Source organism: Capricornis sumatraensis, chromosome 22, assembly GCF_032405125.1.
Source record: "Capricornis sumatraensis isolate serow.1 chromosome 22, serow.2, whole genome shotgun sequence".
Classification (NCBI taxonomy): domain Eukaryota; kingdom Metazoa; phylum Chordata; class Mammalia; order Artiodactyla; family Bovidae; genus Capricornis; species Capricornis sumatraensis.
Window position 1 is genome coordinate 17,860,102 of NC_091090.1, and position 19,701 is coordinate 17,879,802.

Below are 19,701 nucleotides of genomic sequence, written 5' to 3' on the forward strand. Positions count from 1 at the left end.
GGTGGCTCAGTGGCAAAGCATCTCCCTGCCAGTGCAGGTTTGATCCCTGATCCAGGAAGATCCCACATGTCTCGGAGCAACTAAGTCCATGTACCACAACTGTTGAGCTTGTGATCTAGAGCCCAGAACTGCAAATATTGAGCCCACCAGCCACAACTACCAAAGCCCACGTGCTCTTAATCCTGTGCTCCACAACAAGAGGAGCCCGCCCACCACAGCTGGAGAGTAGTCCTCACTCGCCACAACTACGAAAAGAGAGAGAAAGGCCCTGACAGTAATGAAGACCAATTGCAGCTAAAACTGACTAAATCAATAATAATATATATCTATATCTAATCAATGAGATGCTTGTAGGAGGAACAGGAGTCGGGGGTCACTAACAGTTTGAAGTCACACCTCCACAGCTGCAGGCCAGAGGTCAGGCAACTGCAGTCACGGCTCGGGCTGCCGCCATGTATAAACCCATGAAACTGGTGACCAGTAACTGGAACCTGGCATCTAGCAGTGGCCGGCACATCTTGCTTGCTTCCTCCTTCCAAATCTTTCCTGAGCATATCTCAGCCTAAATTCTAGCTGTGAGATACAGAAGGAGGTGGAAGGACATAGGAAAGAGTGAACTAGATTCCGGGAGACCATATTAGGTGTATCATCTAGGCACAACAAGAGTAGATTTCATTTATTGAGTGTCCACAATTTGCCAGATGCTATGTTAGGTGGTTTACATATTCAGTCTTATTTTCACAATGGTCCTCCAAGAAATGTATAAAAATATTCCCATTTCACAGATGAGAGAACTGAGACTCAATGTGATTGAATAAGTTACTCAAGGTCTGTGCTGGTTAATGTCACATATCAAGTTGGCTGTGCTGCCCAGTTGTTTGGTCAAACACCAATCTAGATGTCGCCTTGAAGGTACCTTTAAAAGATGTGATTAGTATTTAAATCAGTTGAGTAAAGCTCAAACTAGTTGAACTTCATCCAATTAGATAAGGCCTAAGAGGAAAGACTGAGGTCCATCTCCCTCCCTCCCTCCCACCACCTCCAGGAAGGATTCTGCTTTTCAGCTTCCTTCAAGGTCAAGACTGCAACATCAGTTCATGCCTGAATTTCCAGCCTGCCCCAAAGATTTTGGATTTGCCAGCCTCCACAATTACAAGACCCAATTCCTTAAACTCTCCTTCCTAATGATAAATAACACAGACAGAAAATTGATATAGTTAGCTAGATAAATAACATCTATATCTCATCTACCTCCATCCTCTCTCTGTATCTCTATATCTATCTATATCTAGTATCTATGGTCTTCCTTGGTAGCTCAGGGGTAAAGACTTCATCGGCAATGCAGGAGACATGGGTTTGATCCCTGGGTTGGGAAGATCCCCTAGAGAAGGGCATGGCAACCCACTCCAGTATTCTTGCCTGGGAAGTCCCATGGACAGAGGAGCCTGGTGGGCTACAGTCCATGGGGTTATAAGGGTCGGACACAACTTAGCAACTAAACCACCACCATCTAGAATCTATACCTTATCTATTTGTCTCACTAGATCCATCCTATTGGTTCTACTCTGGAGAATGCTGGTGAAGACAAGGTCCAACAAGTGGTAAATGTAGCTGAGCTTCAAGCTCAGGTTTGTCCAACTCACAAGCCCAGGCTCTTGGAAGACAGACTTCAGACAGCCTCATGGACTTGGACTTTCACCAGCTTTATCAATGTGTGAGAAGCCCCAGACTCAATAGAGGAAAGATCTCCATGCATCCCAGGTGGAAAGGAAGCCATAGTCTGCCTCAATATGTAGACCCAGGTTAGGGGGCATTGCTGTATTTAGTAGTCATGCTTTAAACCTTATAGAGTGCGAGAGATCAGAGACTGTGCCAGGCTTAATGAGGATGCAAAAATTATATTCTAAACAGCCACAGCAACTGAAGAATCCTTACCTTCCACTTTGAAGATGATGGCCTCAAGTTTACTCTTCCCTGTTCTTCTCCTGGAAATCACCTAAAAGAATATGAAACAGAAATTCAGCTCTTTGTGTGTTAGTCACTCAGTGATGTCTGACTCTTTTGCAACCCCAGGTATTGTAGCCCACCAGGCTCTTCTGTCCATGGGATTCTCCAGGCCAGAATACTGGAGTGGGTTGCCATTCCCTTCTCCAGGCGATCTTCCCAACCCAGGGATTGAACCCCAGTCTTCTGCATTGCAGGCAGATTCTTTACCATCTGAGCCACCAGATAAACCCTAACTTTGTCAAAATTATAAGACGGTCAAAACTAAATAGGTGGAAAGATGTCAAAAGATGTAGAAATTGATTGGGAGCAAGGGAGGAAATAGGAAAGAATGGAGAGGCAGATCTCAGAGAGTTTGCAAAGTACACTTTAAAAAAAATTATATATTTTTTTTACTTTTTGGTCACGCTGTATAGTATGTGGAATCTTAGTTCCCCAATCAGGTTTCGAGCCTGCGTCCACTGCAGTGGAAGTGTGGTATCTTAACTACTGGACTGCCAAGAAAGTCCCGCAAAGTACATTTATGCAAGGTGAGGGGCAAACCTTAAGATTTAAAACCTAAATCCAGTACTTATAAGAGTGAGAGTTGGGTGCCCAGCCCAGGAACTGGAGCTTCCCTGGGTCTAGTTTGGTCCTGAGGGAGGAAGGGGCAGGGGTGACGTGAGGAGTCCCACGGTCGAGTTGTGTTGCAGGAAACTCTCCGTGTGAAAATGAGGGGAGGAGAAGTTTTGCTTTAGGCCCAGAACTTGGCCGTCTCTGTCGATTGTCTACAGAGAAGGAAAGACTCACTTACATTCCTGGGTGATAAGGAAAATACTTGCTGCCTTGGAACCTAACTTCCTGCATGAACTCTTGCAAGTGTGAAGAAAAAACACTCCTCACTCAAAGTTTATTCATCAAAATTGTAAATAATGGTGACTTCCGCTTCTGAACAAGATAGGATAATAAAGGACCAGATTTACCCTCTGTCCGAAGGAAAAAAAAAAAAAAAAAAAACCTGAAAAAGCAGACAAAGCATTTTGGAATTTCTCTGATGGTCCAGTGGCTACAAATCCATGCTCCCAATGCAGAAAGTCCAGGTTCAATCCTGGGCAGAGAACTAGGTCCTGTGTGTGACGACTAAGACCTGGCTCAATCAAATAAATTAACATTTAACAAAAATTGGAAATCTTTCAGTGATGTTCAGTAGTCCCTGAGAAGAAATAAATGGGCCAGCCCTACAGTTGTCCCAGATTACTCTGAGAGAGGGTTTTTAGATATTTTCACGAGTGGGGTAGGGGGTTACCCAATGATAGCCTGGTGGTCTCTCAGTTCAGTAGAAGGAGCTGGAAGACCTGAGAGGCTAAGGGGTCTAGATTTTTCAGAGAAAGTCTTCAGAGGGAAACAAGCTACACAGAGAGGGAGAGGGTGCTAGGGATATGGCAGGGGCCCTCTTGAGTCTTCAGCTGAATGAGAAGTGCATGTGTGTGAAGAAGGTACCAGTGGAGGTCAAGAGAGAGGGTGTGAGAGGGAGAAAGAATTACCTGAAGGATTCAAGGGAAAATTCCCACTGAAGTTCAGGCAAAGGTGTCTGTTTGCCCCACTTCTACCAATCAATGCCACAGCAAAGGTGAATTGCAATAATTATAAAAGCCAGACCCCCCTCAAAAGAGTACACAGTGTATGACACCACTTACATAAAATTTTAGAAAATGCACACTAGTCTAAGGTGATAGAAAGCAGATCAATGGCACATGGCGATGATAAGAACAGTGAGAAAGGACACATGGATGGAGTACAAAGGGTACAGGGGATGTTGTGGTAGACGAGTGGCTCAGACACCATGCTCCCAATTCTGCGGGCTCAGGTTCTATCCCTGGTCAGGGAACTAGATCCCACAAGCTGCAACTAAGGGTTCACATGCCACAGCTAATGATCACGATGGCACACTGAAGATAGAAGATCCTGTGCAGCCAAATAAATCTTTACAAATAAATAAATAAATGGTACAGAGAAGATTTGAGGGTGATGAAAGTGTTCACTCTTTGATTGTGGCAATGGTTTCATGGGTATATAGATATATTCAAACTTATCCATCAAATCATATACTTAAATCTGGGTGGTTTCTTGTACATAATACCTCGATTAAAAAATACAAGAATACTACCCCAAAACAAAAGACAAGAAAAGCCAAGGAAATTGAACAAATGTTTAATTTTGAGCAAATTGAACAATTAATTGAACAAATATTTTAAGATGCAGTTCATCAAAACTTCAGAAATCAAAGACAGTTTGAATCTAGCTATTAAAAGGGGGCAGCTGATTCCAGGAAAAGTTAATAAGGATTCTCACCACTAAGACATGGCCTAGCAAAATTGCTGGACTTCATAGAAAAAGATTATTTGAGGCAGTTCCGCAAAAAAGACCAAAATAAGCCATACTGACTTCAGACTTCTTTAAACCAACAGTCAGTGCTGGGAGACAGTGGAACAAATCCTAAAACTCCTCAAAAGGATAGAATGTGTGATCTAAAATTGCTATACCTAGCTTTCTATTTTAAAGGGCTTCCCTGATAGCTCAGTTGGTAAAGAATCCACCTGCAATGCAGAAGACCCTGGTTCGATTCCTGGGTAGGGAAGATCCACTGGAGAAGGGAAAGGCTACCGACTCCAGTATTCTGGCCTGGAGAATTCCATGGACTGTATAGTCCATGGTGTTGCAAAGAGTCAGACACCACTGAGCAACTTTCACTTCACTTTTCTATTTGAAAAACAGAAAATCAAACCTTTTTGGACTTGCAGAATTTGGAGAAGATTATTCTTATGAACTCCTCTTGAAGAAACTGCTAGAGGCTCAACCCAAATGATACTCAAAATGAAAAAAAAGAGAGAAATTACATGAGGAACATCATCTGAGAGAGAAACTGAGTCTCTGGTTGGAATAGAAATGCCCAAAAAGGACGCACATGTGTTGAATTTCCCAGACTTGAGTGTGGAAGCATTGGTGCTTTAGAATACGATCAAGAAATAAATTCGGAAGAGCAGCCGATGTCTGACAGCAGTGAAGAATTCCTAAGTTGCTATGGCAAGATGCTACTGGCCACTGTGCTTGAGGAACTCTGGCCAAGTTGGATTTTTTTAATAGTTTTTTTAAAAGATATTTTTTATTGGCTATACTGGGTCTTCATGTCCTTGCACTGGCTTTTCTCTAGCTGCAGCGACTAGGGGCTCCTCTCTAGTTGCAGTGTGTGGGCTCCTCACTGCGGTGGTCTCTCTGGGTGCAGAGCGCAGGCTCTAGGCAGGTGGGCTCAGCAGTTGCGGCTGGCCAGCTCTAGAGCACAAGCTCAGTAGTTGTGGCACATGAGCCTAGTTACTATGTGGCATGTGGGATTTTCCCGGACTTGGAATGAACCCAAGTCCCCCCAGTGACAGGCAAATTCCCAACCACCGGACCACCAAGAAAGTCCCAAGCTGGATTTTTGTAATGTGCCCTGGGAACATAGAATTTTTACTGCCTGCTTGGGAGTGGTGTGTTTGACAGTTTCTTTTGGGAGGAACACTCGTTCCCATGAAGTGTAGGTGTCAAGCAATTGAATAACAGATTGCACAGTGGTTTCAAATGATCTTGGTAGAATGAAATGATTTTAAGTTATCAGATTCATTTTGGGGTGAAATAAGGAGAGCTTAATGTTAAGTGCTATTTTAAATTTTGGACTTGTTAATTTTATGAGATGTGAGCATGGTATTATAGTTAATGTCAGAAAATACGTTTATTTACAGGAGATAGATGCTGAAATATTTAGGGAAGGTATGTCACATCTGTAATTTGCTTCCAAATTATTGAGCCAAAAAAGTATATATCACACACAAAGAAAAGGAAAAGGTGGCAAAATGTTAACAATTAGTGTTTCTTGCGGAGGAGTACATAGAATGTTCAGTACACTGATCTCTCAATTTTTCCGTAGGTGTGAAGTTTCCAAAATAAAAATTATCCAGTTAAAAACAGAAACGACTATCATTTAGAGAAATCGGACCTCCCCCTCTCAAAAAGAAAAACAACACTTTCCTAGGGAAGTATCTGTCCTTAAAGATACAATGAGACGACTTGAAGAAATAATTCATATACACAGGAAACGTACTTGCTGTTTTGGGAAGTGAGAAAGAGCGGACTGTGATGAATTCATTGGAAAGCTGGAACTCTCTGGAAAGGTCACACATTCTGACTACTAATTTTACAGAACCTCCAGAGGCAGGGAAGACTCTCTAATGAAGATAATTTAAATAAAGTGAAGATGGTGCCTGTTCCCAATTATGTCCTAGAGAAAAAGACTTCCAGGCTTGAGCAGGCTGGGGAACTGTTATTGCTTGAGCAGGAGAAGATGGGAATGTATGAAGTACTGAGCTCAGTAATTGAATCAAATACTATCACAAATCTCAGGAAGCTCTAAGAAGAATCTCTAGTGCACAAAGCAGACGAAACTCTCGTTTTAAATAATCGTCCTGGAGTGAGGACCAAGGCGTGACGGTAAAAATTCAGAGAGGACAGACAACAGCTATGCCTCACACGGTATGAAGAATGGCCAGCAAATGCAGAGTCCACTTCCAGTCCAAACTGAGTGATGAGGTGTCAGCCAGGCCTACGCGGGAAGCGCCAAGAAGTTGGACACTGACCTCTGGACACAGCGTCCCATCAAAGTGCACCTTGAAGATGGATGCACAGCCTTGCAGTGGAAACCCAAGTCCTCAACGACTCGGACAGGCAGAGAGGCCTGGCTCTGCAGGAGGATGAATGGGGGGATGGAGAGTGAGGACCCTTGGTTACAGAGGAAGTGAGAGCTTATAGGCAGAGTCTAAGAACATGAATTATGGAGGTGGGTCAGGGGAACAAGATGTAATAAAACCAGATTTGCTCCTCTTTTGATCAGAAGGTCTGTGACAGCAGGTACACCACTGATGCTGCAGAAAGAGCTCTTGTTGGGGAGAAGAGGCAACTGCCAGCTGAGGACAGAAATGAATATAAGCAGAACTGAGACACCAGTGCTTCAAACATTAGTGACCATAACTCCAGGAAGACACACTCATCAAATCTTACTACAGAGAGGTCCTCTGAGCCCAGCTGCTCTTCTGGCACACCTTCCAGAACTGGAGGTGTCATCTACCCAGAGCCAATTACATAACTTGCGGGATTCAGTGCAAAATGAAAATACAGCTCCTTTGGTCAAAAAGCAGGAAAAAATGTCCTTGAAAGTACTAAAATATATACCTCTTTCCTTTCTTCTGGGTCTCTTGACTTGGCATGGTGTCTTTTACTTGTGTTTTAATGTCAATCTAAGCAAAGAAAAATTAAAAATGTTCACTATTACCATAAATTTAACCATTCATCTTTACATTATCCAATGGCAGTTTTAAAAGCAAATATAGGAACACTTATCTCTTATGCAGAATCACAAAAATTACACAACTCTCATTTTGTAGCTCCTGAATGTATGTGTATATAGTTCATAGCAGAACAGTGGAAATGACCCCGCAAAACTAACCACATACTTTAAACTGCTTGCTTCTTTTTCCTTTTTTAAAATTTATTTGCCTGCGCCAGGTCTTAGTTGTGGTACTTGAGATCTTCCTTGCAGCATGCAGGGTTTTTTGTTTTTTTAATTGTGACATGCGGGCTCTTGGGGATTCCCAGGTGGTCCAGTGGTAAAGAATCCGCCTGCCAATGAAGGAGACGCAAAAGACACGGGTTCAATTCCTGAGTCAGGAAGATTCCCTGGAGAAGGAAATGGCAACCCACTCCAGTATTCTTGCCTGGAGAAGTCCATGGACAGAGAGGAGCCTGGCAGGCTACAGTCCATGGGGTTGCAAAGAGTCTGACATGACTGAGCATGCCATGCCTTGCAGTAGGATGATATGTGGGCTCTTAGTTATGGCATGCGGGATCTAGTTCCTTGACAGGGATCTAACCCAGGTCCCCTCATTGGGAGCGAAGGGTCTTAACCACTGGGCCACCAGGGAAGTCCCTAAATGGTTTGCTTCTTGATTCATCCACATTCTACCAACACTCTCTGCCTTTGACTTACAAATAAGTAAGAAAGTGCTGAGGGAAAAAAAGCTACTGAGTTGCCCTCTCTTCTCCTTCATTCTATGGCAGTGCAAGTGATTGGAAATACAGGGGTTAGCATGAAGCATGAGTGAATAGAGTTTGAGGGAGTTCCTTGGTCATTCGTGGTTCTCAGGACATCGTTGCCGTCTTTCTGTGTCCGAAGCAAGCTCTGGTTCTCATGGGAAGCGTGGCCTCTCTAGGCTGTCAGCCGCCCTACGGCTTACCTCATACTTGCTTCACGTCTTGTCTCACTCAACCCCCAGGCATCATCGTTCCAGTGGGATTCTGTGCTCATGAAGCCAAAACACAAGTTTAAAGAGGAAAGGATTAAAGAATTTCGAGATGGAAACAGCAGCACTTTAAACCAAGCCTGGGGCCTCTCTGAACGTCAGTTTCTGTGCAACTGCACAACTTCCCTGCCCACAAAGCCAGCCCATGTCTTCCAAATCATGATTTGCTTTCTCAGTGATTCCTTCTTTCATTAAGATCTGGATCCAGAAGGGAGCTTGTGACTGGCCATCAGCCCCAACCCAGTTCTAGAAGCCTCACTCCTTAAATCATGATGGATGACAGGTGATGCTGTCCCAGGAGTGCCAACAGGATCTTGCTAATAAGAGGATGCCACCACTCTGGGCGAGTGAACCACCCTCTAACCTGTAGCCAGTCACCACAGGGGTCTGCACCTGTTTTCTTTGTCAGATTCCAGACTAGGAGAGGATTTCCTAGACTGTCACCAAGAATAAGGATCCTTCAAGGAGTTCCCAGGTGTCCATCTTCTAGATCCTTAGTTTCTTGGCATAAAATCATACACTCCGTCTGGCGTTCAGCTACCACTCAGGTTCCCACTGCTGTGCAATGAGTGGCATCCATGTTCCCACATGCACAGCCTCGAGTGATCACACACTTGCCTTCCGTGTCATGCCCAGGACAATCCAGGGGCTGCACTTGGAATTCCAGCTTGAGTCACTGGAATGGAATTTGACGAACATTTCCTATGCTTCAAAATGGACTATGCATTTACTCTGAAGACTGGACTTGTGCTTTCCATCCTGAAAACTTTTTTCTTTTCTGCCTTCACCTAACCAAGCAAGTCAACCCTGAGTTTTGTGGCTGGGGAAAAAAAACAAACTCTATTTATCCAACTAAAGATCACCTCTTAAGTATTATCCTGCTACGTATCTGTTTTAGTTTTAGTTTGAGTACTAGTTTAGTTTTAAGTTTGAGTACTCACTAAATGTTTTAAAATGTTATGAAAATATAATATGCTTAAATACTTTTCCAAAACAAACAAACAAAACTGGTCCCATCCTAACAGTAAAAGATGACTCTACTGGTGAATCCAAATAGTAACCCCATACTTCTGTCCACTGTTGTCTCTGTACCTGCCCTCCAAGTTGGCGTGAGTTCATACTCAGTCACTTCAGTCATGTCCAGCTCTTTGCAACACTATGGACTGTAGCCTGCCAGGCTCCTCTGTCCACGGGATTCTCTAGGCAAGAATACTGGAGTGGATTGTCAGGCCCTCCTCCAGGGGACCTGGGGATTGAATCTACATCTCCTGCATCGCAGGCAGATTCTTAACCCACTGAGCCACCGGAGAAGTCCCTCCAAGGTGGCATCAGTAGCTTTAAAAGCACCGCTTCTCCCCTTGGGCATGGGAGGAAGACAGAACCACAGCAAGAGCCAAGCCTCACACATCTTGAAAGGAGTGATTTGAGCCTAAGCATCTCTTAGGATCCCACACACACCAAAGTCACCCTCCTACGGTCTTCTTTGGCTCCTTTATTTTTCAAGCTGATTACCCTCTGCCTGCCATTGGACTATGAAATATTTCCACCTAGAGAATAACTGTTATTTAAAATATCAGAAGATTTCTCTGGTGGTCCAGTGGTTAGAACTCCATGTTTTCACCGCTGAGGGCCTGGGTTTAATCCCTGTTTGGGGAACTAACATCCCACAAGCTTCAAGACACAGGCAGAAAAAAAGAAAATTTTTAAAAGTTCAGATATTTGGCCTAGAGTTTTTAAAAAAATATGTCCAGAGACCCCAACATCAGAAACCCCCAGGACAGAGGTCCAACAGCATTTAAAGTACAGACTCTGGCCTCCTCTGCAGATATTTGAAAGCAGAATCTCTGTGGATCTCAGGCATCTGCAGCTTTAACAAGTTCCCTGGAAACCACTGACCTAGCCCAGCTACCCATTTTACAGCTGAGAAAATTGAGGCCCTGAGGTTGCCTAAGTCAGAAACAATGGAATGAGAACTAAAACCTGGATCTTTTCTCTCTTGTCACTATGTTGCTATGTGTTAATCCCTCAGTCGTATCCAACTCTTTGCAATCCCATGCTCTGTAACCCGCCAGGCTTCTCTGTCCTTGGAATTCTCCAGGCAAGAATACTGGAGTGGGTAGCCATCCCCGTCTGTGGTAGCTCTTCCTGACCCAGGGACTGAACCCTGGTCTCCTGCATTGCAAGTGGATTCTTTACTGTCTGAGTCACCAGGGCTTGTTTTCTCTCTTAGCCCATTCTGTGTCCCCACATCTGATGTCTGGGACTCAATTTCTCAATATACATCTTGAACCTCAGTCACCTTGTAAACTCCTACATGGATCAAACCGAATATCCAGGACTTTGCTGGGGGTCCAGTGGCTAAGAGTCTGTCTGCCAGTGCAGGGGACATAGGTCCAGGCCCTGGTCCTGGTCCAGGAAGATCCCACATGGCGCAGGGCTGTTAAGCCCCTGCATCACCACTACTGAGGCCACGTGCTCTAGAGCCTGTGTTCTCCAACAAGGGAAGCCACTGAAGTGAGAAGCACACACAAGACTAGAGAAAGCCTGCACACAGCAACAGACCCAGTGCAAGGAAAAATAAATAAAAATAAAACACAACCAACCAACAAAAACACCCTGCGTATCCAGCACACAGCTGGGTGTGATGTAGAGAATTGTTAATTTCAGCGAGCAGAACATTGAATGAATGAGGACTCCCTGCTGTGGGGCTTTACAGCTTTCTGGTTCATTTTAAGTTTATTCCCTGGTGACTCAGATGGTAAAGAGTCTGCCTGCAATATGGGAGACCGAGATTCATTCCTTGAATCAGGAAGATCCCCTGGAGAAGGGAATGGCAACCCACTCCAGTATTCTTACATGGACAGAGGAGCCTGGTGGGCTATAGTCCACGGGATCGTAAAATGTGGAACATAACTGATTGACTAACAGTACTTCTATCGCTAGCCATTGCAAATCCTCTTCAGCAGAGGGCTGGGTTTAAAAGACAAAATTAATGAGTCAGATGGAAGCAAGGGGTTCCAACAGAGCAGAACCCCCCTGGCCAGCCTGCTTTATTATCCAGGATGGGGCCTCCAGAAGAATGACCCCTCCCCTATGAGAAGTCTCTCACTTCACGTCTCTGCTTCCCACCTGCACCCTCCTGCTCGGCTGTGGCTCTATGCCCTCTCCAGGCACCCAAAGTCAATTTGATTCAATACTTATCATTGTTCGTTGTCTCTCATTCAGGCTGCTGGTTCTCTGATTGTAAAACCACCCACCACCCCTTATAGGGTCAGGGGCTGGGATAGAGAAGTTCATTAGCTTTCATGGCTGCAGTAGTATTTTATGTCAATACAGCGAGTGGATCAACCCACGCACACTCCAGCCTCTCCACGCTGCGTGGCTGACTGCAGGTGCTGACCGTATTGATTGCATCTATAATGACATGATGGTTGCTCACTGGAGTGGGACATGGATTAATAAATACCTTGGCTGCCAGTGGGAGGGAAAGGATCATCGTCAAAGGCAGGCGAAGTGTACCCTCGAGATCAAGAGGGTACACTCTGTGGAAAAGGTCTCACCAGGTCACATCTCTGTCCTACAATGCCTTAACCCCATCCCTCCCCCTGGATGCTCATATTCTTAAAATAGATGGAGTGGATAGATGGGTGGATGGATGGATGGAGCCACTTTAGTTAAATTTGACAACTACTAGTATTAGTGCTCAAAGCAAAAAGGCCCTCACAGATCCTTGAGTCCAACACGCTCATTATACAGGTGAAGAATTTGAAATTCAGAGAGAAAGACCAAATCTGAGTTTCTAGACTTCTAAGTAGGTGTCCAGGACGGTAATATACTTCATGCCAGCAAGCAGCAACTATACACTAGGGGAAGGGCTGCTTCTGGCCCATATGGTACGCTTTTGCATTTCCTCCCTGTGGTCGACAAGCTCTGCTCCAGGGTACATGGCTTGGCAAAGCAGAGTGGCAGATGGAGTTCAGCCCCGCTGGCTCCTAGCCTGGGCACCCTTGTCCGGCATGATCCTCACTGGCGACTCTCACTAAGGAAGTGCAAAGCTGCTCCCTGAGGACACAGCCTGAGCCTTATTTACCTCTGTAAATCCTGCCTCATCCAGAGCTGTGTCTGTCCCAGGATGGGAGGAAGACAGATGTTTACACAAGGAAAGAAAGGGTAGGGGGAAAAGGTGCAATACAGATATCCTTGGGAGCCTCACATGTGAAACTTCGTGAAGGAGCAAAACAATTAAAACCCAAACCACCAATGGCTAGGTCTAGCATGGGAAAATTAAGCAAAGTGAAAGTCCAATTAGTTTGAAGTTTAAACAATGTTAAAGTCCAGAGAAAAGCAGAGAGCCCTGCTGACATTATGGAGAGGGGCCAGGCAATTTTATTAGGGAAAACAGATAAGTTTGTGAGTTGCCAAATAAAGAAGCAATCACAGAGATAAAGCAGGCGCTTTCCCCAAGCGGAAAGCATAACTAAATCATTTATCAACTTCCTGTGCAGAGCTCAGGCACCTGATCTGGAGACAAATAAGGGGATTGGGGAAAAAAAAAAAAAATTGTTGTTATCTTGAATAGCCTGATTCCTTTGCCTCAAGCTAATTCCGGTTAATCTATCCCCTCCCCCCACCCACCCCCGGCCCCCACTGCTATAGAATTCTTCCTTTCTTCTATAAACCTGGAAGTTTGACCCCCTCTTTACTCTTCACCGTGGGTGGTGGAAAGGAGGGGGTGGGGTGGGAGAGTCAAGAGCAGAGAGTTGGAGAAGAGGGAGTGGGATCAAATCTTTATGCTGAGCAGTTCAATAGCATCTTTTTTCTCTGTCTCATTTATTTAGACAAGTCCCTGTCCTCCTTTTAAGATCATCTTAGAGACTACCCTGGTGGTCTAGTGGCTAAGCCTCTGCCTGCCAATGCAGGCAACGTGAGTTCAATCCCTGGTCCGGGAAGATTCCACGTGCCACAGAGCAGCTAAGCCCAGGCACCTCAGCTACTGAGCCCTCTCACCCTGGGGCCTGTGCTCCTCAGCAGCAGGAGAAGCCACGGCAACGAGAAGCCTCCGCACTGCAACGAAGAGCAGCCCCAGCTCGCCACAACTAGAGAAAGCCTGCTCGCAGTAACAAGGACCCAGTGCAGCCGAAAATAATAAATCAATAAATTAAATTAAAAACCCATAGAGAGGTCACCTTGGCCTATGTCACCCCAGAGAATGGGTGTTGTAATCTTTCTGGAGTCACAGATCTTGCTGAAAATCTGGTCAAACGATATGGAGCCCCTCTTCAGAAAAGACACACGTATGCATGTACTTACACCCTTTGTCAAACAATTTCAAAGGATTTATGCATCCCCTGAAGCCCCAACTTGGATCCCAAGTTTAAAACACCTGTTTTAGAGCTTGGAAGGGAAGTCATCTTAGACAGAACCCTAAACACTTAAATGATAGAGAGTACTGCTGTCCGTTTTGCATTTTAATGAGTTTGCAGACCTCCATTGCATCATGAGGAACAGCTTGGAAATGGCCTATCTCGGAAGCTTCAGTGGGAGTCCTGCTAGCTGAGACCTTGGGGAGAAGGGGAGACACTGGCAGGGAAGCACTAGCACAATCTTTGTAAGGATGTTTTGGCATTCAAGAGGGTACATCTTTGTGGAAGTTTAGCCTGTAATTTATCACTATTGCCAGTAGTCATATGGCTCTTCTTCCAGTCAGCTTGGGTGTACATATTTCTGGGTTCCAAAATGAAATCAATAATTTTCCATTCAACTTTTTTGATAACTCAAGAACAAATACAGAGAGTCAAACGCTCACTTCTCAAGTGCCTACTGCTGTTCTGGGTATTGGTGGTACAAAGACAAAGAAGACACATTAGGGTCTTTACCTTTCACTCTTTTACTTCCTGCAGCAAAACTGACTATCCTGGGGCTAGATTCTCATTCCTGAAACTCTTTTGACCATTTTTCCTTTCAGAGTCAATTAGCGATTACTTATATGGTTTTTCCAGGAGTCATGTATGGATGTGAGAGTTGGACTATAAAGAAAGCTGAGCACAGAAGAATTGATGCTTTTGAAATGTGGTGTTGGAGAAGACTCTTGAGAGTTCCTTGGACTGCAAGGAGATCCAACCAGTCCATCTTAAAGGAAATCAGTCCCGGGTGTTCATTGGAAGGACTGATGTTGAAGCTGAAACTCTCATATTTTGGCCACCTGATGCGAAGAGCTGACTCATTTGAAAAGACCCTGATGTTGGGAAAGATTGAAGGCAGGAGGAGAAGGGGACGACAGAGGATGAGATGGTTAGATGGCATCAGCAACTCAATGGACATGAGTTTAGGTAAACTCCAGGAGTTGGTGATGGACAGGAAGGCCAGGCGTGCTGTGGTTCATGGGGTTGCAAAGAGTCGGACACGACTGAGCGAATGAACTGAACTGAACTGAACTATATTACCTTTCTCTTTAATTTCACAAAATCTTCTGTATTTATGCCTGGCATTTTTTTCTCCCTGAGTTTCTTAAACTCTGAGACAGTATAGTCTCTTTTATCTGAATAACAAAACAAGAATTATTTACTAAGCCAGCTAACTATTACACAGGTAAAGAAAGAAACATTACTAATCACCAAGGAGTTCACTAAGCTCTCTTCATGACCCCAAAGTGGTGTTCCTAGATGCCTCTGCCCACCCACCTCTAACACACACACACACACACACACACACACACACACAATCATTCTCTTTAATTTCATGAAATCTTTTTGGGCTATGCCTGGCATTTTTCTCTTGAAGGAAACTTTGTCTGATTATCTCTCAGAGTATTTATCTTTCCTTTTCTGAATTCCCAAGTCCTTATGACCTGGCATATATCATAAACCACCTAGCATTTCAGGTCCTGGGTACATATTATGCCCTTCAGGATGTATTTCTATCTGCCAGCGCATCTTCAGTAGAATGGTCATGAAGTAACATTGGTTGGACATACCATTCAGCAGGATATGAATGGTCAGAGAATTGGGGTGGGGGAGGCATGCTGAGCTTACACAGGACCCCAGGCAGATTCTCACAGGAGAGGGTGACTCGTTCCAGTGTGACCAGGAAGGTGTCACAAAGGTAGAGGAAGGGAGAAAACTGGGAGGAGGGAGGATCCTCCGGATTATAGACTGGAACGGTCAGACCTGAAACCGTAAAGCTCCTACAAGAAAACTGTCATGGCAGTCTGAACGTGGGTTGGCAAAGAATTTCCAGACACAGAATATCTCAGAAAGTAGTGAGTTTACTAAGGGCAAGGAGCAGTGATAATCGTGAGGCACTGTTAGAATAGACAGCTGACTCAAGGGAGAGCTGACACTTTTCATGGTTTAGTAGCCAATTTTTATGACCTCAAGACAGAGACCTCAAGACCTTCCCTGGTAGCTCAGACAGTAAAGTGTCTCCCTACAATGCGGGAGATCCAGGTTCGATCCCTGGGTCGGGAAGATTCCCCTGGAGAAGGAAATGGCAACCCACTCCAGTACTCTTGCCTGGAAAATCCCATGGACTGAGGAGCCTGGTAGGCAACAGTCCATGGGGTCGCAAAGAGTCAGACACAACTGAGCAACTTCACTTCAAGATAGAGAAAATTTCTGCTGGAAGGTTGGCATTAGGTGATTGGTTAGGGAGCTATGGGGTGAGCACTGGGAAGGGCATTTTTGCTTGAGATGGGGTCAGGAGGCCTGCTGGTGATGTTGGGTAGGGATTGGCAAAGGTTACAAAGGGGCTCAGTCAGTTCCAGAGGTGACCTTGTTTCTGGGCTCCACTTCTGTGGCCGTGGTGCATCGTCTTGAATCTGTGGCCTTGGGATTTGCTGTTGTTTAGTCAAGTAGTGTCTGACTTTTTGCGACCACATGGACTGCAGCCTGCCAGGCTACTCTGTCCAAGGGATTCTCCACCAAGAATACTGGAGTGGGTTGTCACTGCCTTCTCCAGGGGATCTTCCTGACCCGAGGACTGAACCCGAATCTCCTGCTTTGCAGGCAGGTTCTCTACCACTGAGTCACCTGGAAAGCCCGTGGCCTTCAGATAAGACTTCACAAAAACTATAGGTGGTAAGCTCCTTGACATTGATATAATGATTTTTTGGATTTGACACCAAAAGCTAAAGCAAGAAAAGCAAAAATAAACAAGTGAGACTGTATCAAACTAAAGAGCTTCCATGGGAATTCTCTGGCAGTCCAATCATTATGATTCTGTGCTCTCAACTGCAGGGGACACAGGTTCTATCTTTGGTCAGGGAATTAAGGTGCTGCATGCTGTGCAGTGGGAAAAAAATGAATTTAATTAAGTTAAAATGTTAAAAATAAAAAGCTGTACAGCAAAGGAAACCATTAATAAAAATGAAAGGCATCCTACTGAATGGAAGAAGATACTTGCAAATGTTTTATCTTATAAAGTGTTAATATCCAAAAATACATAAGGAACTCATATAGCTCTAGCAAAAAAAAAAAAAAGCAATAATCAATTAAAAATGAGCAGATAATTGGAATAGACATGATTCCAAAGAAGACAGGTGGCCAACAGATACATGGAAACGTGCTCAGCATCACTAATCATAAGGGAAATGCAAATCAAAACCACCGTGAGATATCACCTCACACCTGTTAGAATGGCTGTGATCAAAAAGACAGTCTTGCCTCAGTCTCCCCTGGGGAACTTGAATAATGTTGGCATTCTCCTCTAAGAAAGATTCAGGGAGAGAGTGCCAGTGAAAAATCTAACCCCAAGCCTGGCACATGATAAGGGCAGGAAATGTTAACAACGAGACAATTATTGCCAAGAGGCCAATCGGGACCTGACTCGTGGAGCTTCGTGGGGACTGTGAATCTATTTAGGACCACTGCAGAGATGCCGGGATGACAGTCAGGGGAGTGGATGGGGCAACTGGAGAGCAAGGAGAGGAGGGTGGGGATGGAGCCTTCAAGGAGGGGCATTCTGGGGCTGGAGCAGAACCAGGGAGAGAATGAAATGGTGTGTGTTCATTTGCGAGGGCTTTTGCATCTTTTTATTTTTTAGTTAAAAAAAAAAAAAATTGGCTATACCGTGCAGCATGTGGGATCTTAGTTCCTTCACCAGGGATCAAACCTGTGCCCCCTGCACTGGGAGCGCAGAGTCTTAACCACTGGAATGCCAGGGAAGTCCTGCTAGGGTTTCTGTTACACAGCAACTATGAACCGCTGGCTTAAAACAACAGAAATGTATTGTCTCACAGTTTTGGAGGCCAAGAATCAGAGCAGGTGTGAGCGGGGTTGAGGGCTGAGGGAGAACCTCATTGTGTCTCTTTCCTCACTTCTGGGGTGCTGCTGGAACAAGTGCCCAAAAATGTGGATGTGGCTTCAGAATAGGACAGTGAATGGATCGAGGCTTGAAGAGTTTGAAGGAACGTGATTTTAAAAAAGAAAGCCTAAATAGCCGTGAGAGAGTCTATTGCTAGAAATATGAACGTTCGTGATGAGATGTCAGACAGAGTGAAGAACATGGCACTGGAAACTGGAGAAAAGGCGGTTATTGTTCTGTGTACCTCGGGGCTGGGAAGGGTAAGCACCAAGGTTCCTGGGCATCGATTGTCCAGCAAACGTGAGGGTACTGAGGTCCCATGATGGTGTTTCACTCCGGGGTCCGGGTGAGGCTCCCAGGAGAGGGCTGGAGGGACACTCTGTGGCTCCCGGGGGGCTCTGCAGATGAGATGAGTTTCTTAAAGGCAAAAGGATGGAGCGTCCTGGGGGCCTGCCCCTGGGGACCCCTGGTTGAGAACCTCCTTCAGGCTTTCCTTTTCACGGATGTCTCTTGAACCTTTTGTACCTGCACAGGGGTTTATGCAAAGGGTGTTTCACAAGCCCTCACAACTGAGGCTGGCAGGACAGAAATTGTTATTCTCCTTTTATAAACGAGGATGTGGAGGCTCGTAGAGGTTATCTGACTTCCCCAGAACACACAGTATGTCGGAGGCAGCTTAAATACCCCTGTCTCATCTCCCAGCTCCGACTGGGTACACCACACCATGTGGCTTTGGTTTCTAGTGTTTTCTGTTCTGGGAGGCTGGGCCTGAAGGAGGAAGGGAAGCCAGAGGCACAGATACCCTAAGTTCCCCAGGCTTGACACCAGCCGGAGAGAATTTGGTTTTCCGGAGGTCTTCATCCCCTGGTACTTAGAGCATCTCCAGGGACGAACTCCTCAGCTGTGCTGTGGGTGTGACCACAAGGGGGCAGTGGCGCCCGTGTGATGCTCAGCTGGCAGGTTGGCACTTGAGGGCTGCAGAGGTGAGGAGGGGCTCTGCTTCCTTCTGCCCTACTCACCCCAACTCCTCAGAGCTGCCAGGACCCTTCCTAGATTTCCTCCTCCACTGAGAGGCTCATCAAATTTCAGGGTACGTAATTTTGACTCAAATAGGCCTTTCCAGGGTTTCCTGGGGCTTCCCCAGCGGCTCAGAAGTAAAGAATCCACCTGCAATGCAGCAGCTACAGGAGACATAGGTCCAATCCCTAGGTCAGGAAGATCCCCTGGAGGAGGGCATGGCAGCCCACTCCAGTATTCTTACCTGGGATACCCCATGAACAGAGGAGCCTGGAGGGGCTACAGTCCATAGCCGCAAAGTCAGACATGACTGAAGCTACTGAGCATGCACGCATGCAGGGTTTTCTGAGCAGGAACTGGGCTTGATGCTGGAGAAGCTGCATCTCCCACAAGTGCCCACATTCAGTCCCAACTCAACATCACTAGAAGCCCTCACTGTGGCCTCCCTGGGGACCGAGTTATGATGAAACCCACACTGGCTTCCCCACTACTAAACTAATCCGTTCTCATTTCACAGATGAAAAAACCCAAGATCTGGGGCAGACACTTGCCTGATCACACACCTTGAGAGGAGCAGAGTCGATGCGGGAACCCAGGTCTCCTGGCTGCCAGGCCACCCCACACAGCCCCACATGGGCCTGGGCTGTGAGTGTGTGGAGATAGGGAACAGAGGAAACTCTTGTCTCAGAGTTTAGGATACAAGAGGGGCTTTCCTTGCGGCTTCCCTGGTTTGATCCCTGATCCAGAAAGAGCCCAGATGCTGGTGCATCACAACTACTGAGTCTGTGTTCTATAGCCCGGAAGCCAAACTACTGAGCCCACGTGCTTCAGCTTCTGAAGCCCAAGTGCCCTAGAACCCGTTCTCTGCAACAAGAGAAGCCACTGCAATGAGAAGCCTGGGCACCGCAACTAGGGAGCCACATGAGAAAAGCCCATGCAGCGACAAAGACCCAGCCCAGCCAAATAAATTAGATAAATAAAATTGAAAGAAACAACAGCAAAATCCTGTACA

General features: G+C 45.6%; 1 long non-coding RNA gene across 2 annotated transcripts in view; it reads left to right on the top strand.

The window, feature by feature from the left end:
* LOC138069449 (uncharacterized) overlaps positions 1–19,470 on the top strand; it is a 52,443-nt gene extending 32,973 nt beyond the window's left edge. The window contains exon 3 of one of the 2 annotated variants that reach the window (XR_011144081.1): positions 19,207–19,470. This is a non-coding gene — a long non-coding RNA (uncharacterized lncRNA). Of the gene's footprint in view, positions 1–5,947; positions 7,270–19,206 lie in introns of those variants that run through there. The other variant, XR_011144079.1, reaches the window with a different exon arrangement.
* Positions 19,471–19,701: the final 231 nt, after the last annotated feature.